Raw genomic sequence first — 12,389 nt, 5'->3', positions numbered from 1 at the left:
AATACTTATTATTTTTTATCAAAGTTTTGGCACAAAAGCATAGAGGTAAGTCAATCTATGAGAAGGAGCACATGGCTTTATTAAGTGCAATAGATAACTGGAGACTATCTAAAATACAAGCATTTTATAGTCAGAACTGATCCCTATAGTTTGAAGTATTTATTGGAGCAGAAAGTGACTTCAGCCATATAACAAAAAAGACTCACAAAACTTCTTGGATTAGATTATGAGGTTCAATACAAGAAGGGTGCTGAGAATAGAGTAGTAGATGCTCTTTTTAGATCGCATGAAGATGTGATGAGCAATTCCTTAGTGGGCAATAGTAAGCTGTTAGTTATTAGTGTTTCAGTCCCATCATGGATTTAAGAAGTCAATACAAGTTATGAGAATGATTCACAGGCAAGTGATCTGATTACTCAACTTATTGTCGACTTACAAGGACCAAGTTTATGGCACTATAAATCTGGTGTTCTTAGAAGAAAGGGTAAAATCTATGTTGGGGACAGCGGAAACCTTAGGCAGCAACAGATTTCCACCTTCCATGATTCTCCATTAGGTGGTCAGTCTGGTCAGTTAGGAACTCTCAAAAGACTATCTCAACTATTTTATTGGCCTACGAGGAAGCAAATGGTGGTTGAGTATGTAGTAAGTTATGATGTGTGTCTCAGGCGTAATGACGATAATGCGGCTTATTCAGGACTTCTACAACCACTTCCCACTCCAAACCAAGCTTGCAGTCATATTAACGTGGATTTCATTGAAGGGCTGCCTAAATCTAAGAATAAAAAGGTGATATTAATATGGTGGACAAGATGACTAAGTATGCTCATTTCATAGAATTATCTCATCCATAAGTATGCTCATTTCATAACACTATCTCATCCATATACTGCTACAAATGTAGCTGAAGTGTTTAGGATAAGGGTGCATAGCTTGCATGGAACACCTGAATCTATTATCACTGACAGAGACAAGATCTTCCTTAACAACTTTTGGCAAGCATTATTCAAACTATTGGGTACTCAGTTGCACGATAGCACAACTTACCATCCTCAGAGTGATGGTCAAACTGAGAGAGTCAATAAGTGTTTAAAGAATTATTTGAGGTGCATGACAGCAAACAGGTCTACTCAATGGAAGCAATGGTTATCAGTTGTTGAGTGGTGGTATAATACTAATTTTCATACTAGTCTGCAATGCACCCCATTTGAAGCATTGTATGGTTACTCTCCACCACACCTATCATTGGGTCCTTTGTTTGAAACCATAGTTCCTATAGCTGAGGATGCCATCATAAAGAGACAACAAATGCAGCAGCTACTCATAGATCATTTCAGTAAGGCTCAAGAAAGAATGAAGTTTTATGCTGATAAGAAAAGGACTGACAGAGAAGTTGCAGTTGGTGACATGGTTTATTTGAAATTGCAGCCTTATAGGCAAACTTCCTTTTGCTTAAGGAAGAATTTAAAGTTGAGTTCCAAGTACTATGGTCCTTACCAGGTGTTAGCCAGGATTGGCAAGGTTGCTTATAAGCTAGCACTGCCTCAAAGTTCAAAGGTGCATCCAGCGTTTCATGTTTCATTACTCAAGAAGAAGGTGGTACAAGAATAGTTGTGCAATCTGAGCTGCCTACTACTGGTGAAAATGGTCAGTTCCTTGTTAAACCAGTTACAATAATACAAAAGCAAATGGTAAAAAAGAATAATGTTGCTATGGTCAAGGTATTAGTGCAATGGTCTAATTTACCTCGTAAGATGCCACTTTGAAAGACTACCAGTTCCTCAAAGCTACATTTTCTGATTTTGATTCCAATCCTTGAGGTCAAGTATATTTTGATGAAGGAGGATATGTCATGATCTCAATATATTAGTAGCAGTAATTGAGTAATAAATAATGTTGCTGGCCGAGTTTGAAGCTGGGCACGCAAAAGGGGAGCTATTAACTAACTTTTAAAAGCGACGGTGGAGATTACGTTTCCATTTATGAGTAGTGAGGGTCAGGATTGTGCCACGTCAGTAGCAGTTTGTTATATGTGTCAGTGAGGAGAGAGAAGCAACCAACAAAAATTAGGTTATCTTCTTCTCCAATTCTTCTCCTCTCTCTCAAATTCTCTCCTTCTTCTTCTAATTCTTTTTCCTCTCAAATTCTGCGGATTAACTCTATCCAATAGTGTAGTTTAATTCAGCATTTACAGATTTGTTGTTTGAGTTCCATTTTTCAGTTTTTAATATAAAAGAAAATTATCCCAAAAAAGTTGTCGTTCTTCATTTTTGTTGATTAGTTGATTAAAGGGAAAAGGGTCAAAAATATCCCTCTACTTTGAAAAAAGGGCTAAAAATATCCGAGGAACTTATTTTGGGTCAAAAATACCCCTCTCATTCTTAAAGTTTTCAAATATACCCCTGTCTTGATGGAAATTATCCCCCAAAATAACTCGAAATCATTTTTTAAACCCGCTCCATCATTTAAACCCAACCCAACTAAATAATAACCCACAAGATCCCCTTATTCCCCCAATTCCCTCAAACTTCAAACCTACGTATTGGGGGAATAAGGGGATCTTATGGGTAATTATTTAGTTGGGTCGGATTTAAATGATGAAGCGGGTTTAAAAAATTATTTGCGATTATTTTGGGGGATAATTTTCATCAAGACAGGGGTATATTTGAAAACTTTAAGGATGAGAGGGGTATTTTTGACCCAAAATAAGTTCGGAGGATATTTTTAGCCCTTTTTCCAAAGTAGAGGGGTATTTTTGACCCTTTTCCCTTGATTAAATTGAGTCTAGATCATTACATTTGTATTGTATATCTACGTGTGTAGCATATTATTCCATCACTTTAATCTTGTTTTGCTTATGTATTAAACTATTTTTATTTCTAATGAAGTGGTGAATGCTTCTCTATTTACTCTTCAAGCTTTAATGTCATTTAGTGGTTGCAAACAGTAAGTGTGCCTTTTACCTTGACTTTGCTTGGAAAAGAAAGTTAGGGTTAGAAAAAGAGTAAATAGCAATGAGTTGGGCCTTTAAATCTCATCTAATAACTTAAGATAGGAATAGGATCGTTAACTTGAGGTTAAATTGATTGTGCTTAATACCACACCCTAAGGCTTGGAAAAGCTGAGAGTGAAATTCATTGATTTGGTTGGAAGACCTTCAATGAGATTTTAGAAATCATTATCTATTAACATAAACTCGCTCTTAGTTGTAAAATTGTAAAATACATTGGATCGTTACTTGAGGGTAATTTCTCTTGTTTTCCTTTGCTTGGCCATTGATCACTTTACCCAATTTGTAGTTAGTTTTATCTTTGTTGGTTTTTAAATTAGAAATCAAATATTGAAAAAGTGTTTGGCTTAGTGTAGAAAGTGAAAATTCTTTACTTACTTGATTGTCTTTAAATTGTTCTCTATGGGATACGAGCCCGACTCATAGTTGAATAAATTATATTGCATACAATCGTGTACACTTTCTCACTTGAGGAGTGTATTTGGACGTTATCAACCAGCACTTGGGCAACAACCCTATTGCCTTTTTTTAACCATCCTCCTTTGAAGAATAGTTTCAGGATCAGGACAATGTGGATGAGTAATGTCAATTGAAGGAGGATAAGTGATCTGACCAAGCACCTCATGACATCTCTTGAGTAAGGAACATGCACAGTAGGATATATCTTCACAGAATCTGGAAATAGAAGAGTATAGGCTACAGGACCCACCCTCTTAATGACTTGGAATGGACCACAGTACTAAGTAGATAGCTTGCGGAAAGACTGAATTATAACAGTCATTTGCCTGTAAGGCTGAATGTTGAAATATACCCAATTACCAACCTCAAAACTCCTGTCACTTCTATGAGCATCAGCCTGTTGCTTCATCCTCAACTGGGCTATTAACAAGTGATGTTTGAGCAATTATAACTTTAATTCCCTGTTGAGTAGTGTGTGATCCACTTATGCAGAAGCACACTTTCCTGGTAAATATAGCAAATGTACAGGTGGAGGTTTGCATATAGAGCCTCATAAGGTGTACTATGAATGGCTGAGTGATGTGAAGTGTTATACCAATACTCGAACATAGCTAAATAAGATAACTAACTAGTAGCATCTTCATTACAAAAGAACATCAAATAAGGCATCTATTCAGCACCTCAGTTTGACCATCAGACTGAGGATGATATGCTGAAGAAGTGTTCAGTCGAACTCTTTGTAGACTGGACAATTCTTGTTAAAAAGAACTCAAAAAGACATCATCCCTATCACTAGTTTGGGTATCAGGTAATCCATGCAGCCTCACAATAAGTATCAGGTAATCCATGCAGCCTCACAATAACATCCATGAACTCCTTAGCTACAGATTGTGCAATGCAAAGTTGTTTCCATGGAATGAAATGCCCATACTTAATCTATCTACCACCACCAAAATGACCTCAAAGCCTTTGGATTTGGCCAAACCATAAATAAAATCCATACTTATTTGTGACCATACAACATCTGGTATTGGCAAAGGTTGTAATAACCCAGGGTAAGCTACCAAATTAGATTAGTTCTTCTATCAAGTGTCACACTTCAACATAAAGTCTTGACATCTAATCTGATGCCTTTCCAGTAGATCAAGGTCAATAATCTCTTCAGTGTTTCTTCAATGCCAGATGACCTCCTTGAGGAGATGAATGCTAAAAAGCAATAATTTTCTTCCTCGAGGATAAACTTCTTCCTACAACACCAATTTGTCTTTCTTCCTTAGTTGTTGTTGATGCCAAGTATACTGTTGGTGAGATCCAGCCTTTGTTTGCAATTGTTGAATCAGAGATTTCAACTCAGCATCTGAATCCCAACTATCTGTTATAACCTGTAATAAATCAGTATTATTGTTACAAAGAACCAATGACATCAATTCAGCACCAGTCAGTCTTGAGAGTACATTAGCAACCTTATTCTCTACTTCTTACTTGTACTCAATTGTATAGTCAAATGGCATCAATTTTGTAAGCCAAGACAATTAAGAACTTATGGTCCATCAAAAACTTCAGAGCCTTTTGGTAATTTCTGATAATGAACTTTTGACCAAGCAAATTTTGGTAAGTTCTGATAATGAATTTTCGACCAAGAAAATATTGAGACCATTTAGTTACAGCTTGGACAATAGCCAATAACTCTCTGTCATAGACAAACATTGAAGCATGTCTTGGTGACAAGGCTTTGTTGATAAATGCAATAGGATGTCCTTTTTGCATCAAAACAGCACCTATCACATAGCCACTTCCATCAGTTTCTACAATGAAAATCTTGTTTGCATCTGGTATGCTAGAACAGGAGCTTGAGTAAGTATCACCTTTAATTTTTCAAATGCAATGGTTGCAGCATCTAACCATTTGAACTTATCCTTCTTTAACAAATTAGTCAATGGCTTGCTAATGACTCCAAATCCTTGTATGAACCTTCTGTAATAACCAGCTAACCCTAGAAAACTTCTTAAATGCTTAGTGGTAGTAGGAATTTTCCATTTCCTGATTGCTTCAATCTTTTGAGGGTCAGTGGATACCCCTTCCTGAGTAATGAAGTGACCCAAATACTCTATCATTTGGACTTCAAAGAAACACTTACTTATTGCAAAAAGTTGATGTTTCTGCATTTCTCTAAATACAGACTTAAGATGGACCAAATGATCATCCATTGATTGACTATTTATCAATATATCATCAAAGAACACTAATACAAATTTCTTGAGAAAGTTGTGAAAAACAGTATTCATGAGACCTTGAAATGTAGCAGGAGCATTTGAATGGCCACAGGGCATGACCAAATATTCAAAATGTCATGAATGAGAACTTTCAGTATCAATCAAAATGTGAAGTGGATTCTTTGAATGATAACCCGTTACCCTCATGGTTCTATATCCCAATGTTGCACTCAAAGCATTCACTAAAATCTCCATTTGCTCTAAGGTGTGTGGTAATTGTAACTCCTATTCCTCCAACTCCATTACCTCATCTTCACTTGGTTCCTCCACTACTGGTACCACTTCTTCTCCCTCTAGCAGATACAACTGCTTCAAATTCTTACATTTATGACCAGGAATATATTTTTCATTGTAGAAATAACACAGTCCATTGGCCATTTTTTCATCTATTTCTTCCACACTCAAGGTTCTCCTATTAACTCCCAAATATGGTATTGAACTACCATAACTTGGGGTTTGTAATAATGGTGTGTTTCGATTGGAGCTTTTAATCTCCAAACCTTCTATTACAGTCTGAACTTGCACACCAGTGCCACCTTATCTGATAGCAGCAAGATAAGCCTTCTGCATTCTTGTTGTCTTATACACTTGGGAAAAAGTCTGTGGATTTGTCAATTTTACAACCATGTTAAGTTCATGCTTCAATCCTCCAAGAAAACTGTTGATTCCAGTTACTTGGATAAATTGACCCTTGTCAAATTCTTCTAAAAAACAGACCAGCATTCCTTCACATTCCCAGTTTGTTTTATTAAGCTCCTCTATTGGGTCATCATAATCCATTCCAAATCTTTCTACCAAGGCCATTACATATGCAGTCCATGATGGTTGTTGTAAGTATTTCCTATACTTCATATAAGAAATATGCCACTGCATTGCTTCTCCTTCAAAGTGCATTTATGCAATTCCCACCCTCTTTTCTATAGGAATATCATCCATGTGGAAGAATTGTTCAATTCTGAACAACCATGACCTAAGATCCTCCCCTGTAAATCTCAGAAATTCAAGTTTGACCATCTTAAAAACTGAGAATTGAGGTTTGTATAGATACTAGCACTCTTTTCCCTTTGAAACCTTTCCTCAAGCTGTCTAACACCTTCAAACTATCTAAAAGGTCCTTCAAAATGTCTCCCACCTTCAGCTTGCCTCGAGGGTCTTTCAATCTGCCTTGCAACTTCTGAATTTTCTCTCTTACAATAAGAGATTTATCCCTAAAATGGACCACTTGATTTTCCAATTTCTCCTTCATCTCTAACACTACCCGATCAAGTTTCTTTAATGTTGAAACTTCACCAACTAAAGTGTTTATTTTACGCAAACATTTTCTACATCATGTCACGAAGTTCACCCACTTCACTGTTGATCCAATGATTTCAATGTTCTGATACCAATGTTACTCAAATGCAGGAACTCAGTAGAGAATTTGAGGTTTCAATGCTGGTTCAAGAGTTATTAACTCGAGAATGACAGCTCAATGTAACAAGAAGAACTAGAATAGAATGGAAGAGAGAATAAAAGTTAAGAGAGAGAATAATGAATTTGTATATTGATGATTTCAATCCATACAATACAATGCTTTATAGTTGTTGAATACAATGGAAAATATCTACTAACTACTCGAGCAGTTACAACCAATTGATAGCTAATGAACTAACTTGAAAATTGCCTAACCAACTCCTCTAACTAACTGTTGATGTGGCTAACTAACTTTTGAACACCAACTATTTTCCTGAATTCACTTCTAATTGCATTTCTGCTATCAATTATCTCAGGATCTTATTTGGCAAAGGGAGGCTAAACTAGGCAAAGTAATCTCCTTCTTAGTTCTTAGCCACCCTTCTAATATTTTGCTTAATGTGGTCAACATTTCAATCAACAGCAAGTAATATTTGTGAAAGAAATTTTGTTGAAAGGTGTAAAGAGAAACAATACTTTGTGCTGTAAATCCATAGTTGCCTATGTTATATGGGATCTGTTATTAGTACGTCTTCAGTACTTGTGTGTATCAGTATTTTGTGTGGGTATAGTAGTTTTTATTAATTCTAATGTATTTTCAAGAATTCGTATAAATACCTATTCAATATGAGTACATCAAAATAAATGAAAGATCCAGTAAATTAACACAATGAGAGTTTACAAGAATGGCAGAAGCCAAGGTTGATGATTTTTAGAAGTTCCATTTCCATAGTACTCCGTTAAGAACAGAGTAGCATTTATGTTATTCCCTTTCTCCTAAGTTTAGAATACCCATTGGCTGTGGTCCTAGTTACACCATGGAACATCAGGCAGTCACTTATAATTTATATATTTTAGAAGGATATGTAAATTCTAGTGAGCGAAAAAGTCCAAATTTGTCCATGAACTATGTGAAATAGTTTAACCATGCCTCCATTAGAAGTTTGAGACAAAAAACAAGCCCTAGTCATTACCCAATCATATCATAATTGACCTTATTTTAAATAGAATCATCCTTGGCATTCACTATATTCTATGTTAGTAGATATTGTGGAAAGAATATAAAGAGAAATAAAGACCATATCCTCCATCCCTCACCATAAACAAGCCCTCAAACTTGTTCTCAGTTGGCAAGTATGTCCTCTAACTTTGGGTGTGCACAAGTAGACACTTCAACTTGTCTCCACTTTGTCAGTTGAATACTCCAACTTACAAATGATCATCTAGAAACCTCCAAAATTTATGTGTTACGTCAGTGCCACAATAACATTTGTGTTTACGTATTAACTTTATATAAGTTAAGGTGTCTACTTGTGTACCCCCCAAAGTTGGAGGGCATACTTGCCAACTGGGGCCAAGTTTAAGGGCTTGTTTATATATTATGCCTTTGACATTCTAACTGAAACTCTGAAAAGGAAATACTAGCTACTTGACCTACTTGAAGAGCATTTCATTGAAAGCAATTGCAAGTTAAATAGATGAAATAGCAATTCTACAACATGAAATAATGCATAATTGAATCTCTTTTTCTTTGCAATCTAGGTGAATTTAAGAAAATGCAAAATGGTTCGAAATCTATGTTGCTCAAGCTCTCAAAAATGTTTACGGGTGTGTGATACTCTAAAAATAGTGTATTTTTAGAGGAGTCTTCACTGACGAGGCAACAATTTTGGAGAGTCCGAACAACATAGTCCAAAACTCAAAACGAGTACTACTTCATCCTTTCCAGTTTATATGGCATTATTATTATTCAAGGAGTCAAATAATTCTTTCTTTCTTTGACAAACAAATCTTTGGACAACAACAGCAATTATGCTCGGTCCAAACATGGTGAGTTCATCCGTACGAATAAACACTGACCATATTTCTCTATTTAAACTTATCTTCTACCAACGAGATTTTTAGATTGTGCCACATCGTCAAAATAAAATCTGAAGGCTGCAATTATTGCGTCTGAAACTAAAAAAGACATTGCATTTTTTATTCTCTACCAATCATGCAACATAGTCAAACTCAAATACTCAAAGGATACTTTCTTACAGATATTAAAGTAGCTACTTCATGTTCCAGGAAGTTTTGTGTGTACTCATTTATGTGTAGGTCTAATTGACCAAAGCACTTACATAAGATAGAGCAAAATAGCACCCAGGATTTAGTTTAGTGAACTATCAAGTGGCTGTAAATTTAGGAGATCAAAGATTAAATCTCAATAGAGACGAAAAGGCATTAGGTGATTTCTTTTATTTGCTTAAATCTTGACAGGCAAAGTTGCTTAGCATTTGTTTTGGTGGGAGTCATAGGAATACCCAGTGCAATAATCGAGTTGCGTGCATCTTGACCCTAACACCATCGTTAAAAAAGGGGAAAAAAGGAGATGGAAATTGGATTATGAAATTGAGTATCAGAACTGAAGACCAGACATTCACACTTGTCATGCCCCAACTCGGGGAACGTGTGGGTACCTACTATTTCTCACCTTAATAGGCGAACTCGTCCCTTATGCAACCAATCATTAGTAAATAAATCATGAATAAAAGAATGAAAAACCCAAGAATAATACTATAAGTCTGACATAATATATAAAAACCAAGTGCGGAAGATAAACAAATCCCAAATTATGGTCTCATCAATACAAGAGCTACTAAATGCTACTTCAAGTCTGAATAGTCAATACATCATCTGATTACATATTGTCTCGAAATAAAAATGAGACAATAAAAAAGATAGAGTCTCGGGCTGCAAGGATCATCAGTAGCTCACCCTCAGAACGCTAGGAACGTCGCCTCAGGATCAATCGCGAGGTGTGAAAGTCTCCCCAACAGCGAACTCTGCACTCATAAACAGAGTACAGCAAGGTAGCATCAGTACAAAACACCGTACTGAGTAAGCATCATAGGCCGACAGTAGTTAGATCACGTATGTAAACAAGGAAATGGAAAGATAATCATGCTCACAGACAGATACAAGTCGACAAGTCCCAAATAGTGCAATCAATTACCAAATAATGTCTCAGATAGTTCACAAGTTCAAACATAACCAATTAATCACCCCAATAACTCAATTATCACTGAAGATCAATATCAATCCAAATGAAAATAAGAACATGTACTATGAATGCATATGAAATGCAATGCAATGATACACACATGCTCCGGGGGGACGATGTCCACCTCTCGACAGTTATAGCCCATGGGGGACCGCTAAGTCCATGTACTGTCATTCCGTATCACACGGCCTAGAATAACTTCTCCATCCAAATCGTTGCTAACCACTCCGTATCACACAGCATAGAGATGGCTACACAAATATAGCAATGTCGCATGAATCATAGATGGTTACGCAAATATAGCAATGTCGCATGAATCTTACTTACCTCCGTCATCACCATCTTTCAATATTAAGACCAAGACATATATATTATCGATATAAGAAAGTATGTCATGCACTTAGTGTCACACCTCAACTTTTGATAGGGCATGATGGGCACCCGACCCTTACTTAGGGCCGAGCGAACCCGCTGGTTCTCGTTATACTCATAATCTTCTTTGGACTCTTAAATCATGAAATGAGTGCATAATGAAAGCTTTTAAAACAAAAAATGCTTTTCGTCTTTCTCAAATCAAGTAAAATCTGTAAACATATGAAATTTGTAACATAATGCATAATGATACCTCGGCTTACTGCAGCCGCTTACAAAAGACGACATGTTATATACGTGACTGCGTACGCAAAGCCTCTAACATAAATCAAGATACCATAACATAGATATTCGACTCGGCAACACTCCCGGAAGGAAATGGAGCTCGCCAATCCAAATTTGGAACATCTTCTACTAGTATCTCACTCTATATCCGTATACACACACGTGGCATGAACGCGGCGTCCAAAAGGGACATCGGTACGAATAATGTCTTGAGTATGTAAGGCATGAATAACAACATAATATAGATATGGAAGGTAACATGGAATAAGAGAGATAACCTGTACATCGGATGCCTCATAAGGCGGATGTCATGCATGTAGCTTTTAAAAAAATCTTTTTCTTACATACATATATATATAATCATCATCATAACGTGCCGGCCTTTTCGGGACTCGGTGTGTAACGTACCCGACCCTTTCGGGACTCGGTGTGTAACGTGCCCGACTTTCGGGACTCGGTGTGTAACGTACCTGGCCCTTTTCGGGACTCGGTGTGTGATACCAACTGATCAGTGGTTGCACAATAGGTGCCGTACCCGGCCGACTATAGCGCGACTCGGTGTGAGAAAATACATACATATATATAAAGCATGCATGAGAGCCCAATCAAAGCTACGACTCTATCGGAGTGACGTAAGGTCGGTAACCTCCGATTTTCATTATGGAATTATCATCATCGCTATATCTCACCTTGAAGGAACAATTATTATAAGGTGAGATCAACAACAATGAATAAAATCGAGACAATCATGAAATAAGCTCAATAATCTCATAATAGTATTAACATCATAAGCTTTGGAATTTCTAGAATTAAAATCATCATCATCATAATCATCATAGAAACATTCTCATCTTTAACATCGTCATTCATATTGTAAAAACTTGTCCGTTGTTGTTGTTGTCATAAAAGCTTATAGAATCATAAATCTTTGACTCGGAAAATAGGGGCATTTTGAGAAACATTTATGAATTATCAAAAAAGAAGTCATGCCTTTGAATCATGCATTCTAACTTTTGGAAGTAAGGAGGTTATGAAATATATGTAGGGAATTATAGCATAGGAGTTTCTAGAAACAGGATCATCGTCATCATAAAACATGTTTATCTTTAGCATCATAAGAACTCTATGAATCATGAATCTATAGCTTTTGAGAATAAGAATATTCTTGGAAAACATTTATGAATTCACATAGAGGGATCATGGGACATTTGGAAAACACCTATTGGATTCATAAGAAAGGAATCATGCCTTTAGAAGAAAGGGACTAGCCTTAACATACCTTTGGAGCTTACTCTCCGACTTTCTAACTTGCTTCCTGTCGCGCGATTTATTTAGGATCGTTCGTCATCTCATAATCTACATAGGCAACCATTCGTATTATCATTAGGCTCATTGTCACACTCTTATCTTAAGTCTCTAAATAAATTCCTTTTAAGGTCTGCCGAAATTCGGACAACATCTCCCCTATTTATATGCCTAGCCCAAATTCTCA

The sequence above is a fragment of the Lycium ferocissimum genome, chromosome 12 (assembly GCF_029784015.1).
Source record: "Lycium ferocissimum isolate CSIRO_LF1 chromosome 12, AGI_CSIRO_Lferr_CH_V1, whole genome shotgun sequence".
Lineage (NCBI taxonomy): Eukaryota > Viridiplantae > Streptophyta > Magnoliopsida > Solanales > Solanaceae > Lycium > Lycium ferocissimum.
Note: the sequence above shows the minus strand (reverse complement) of the source record.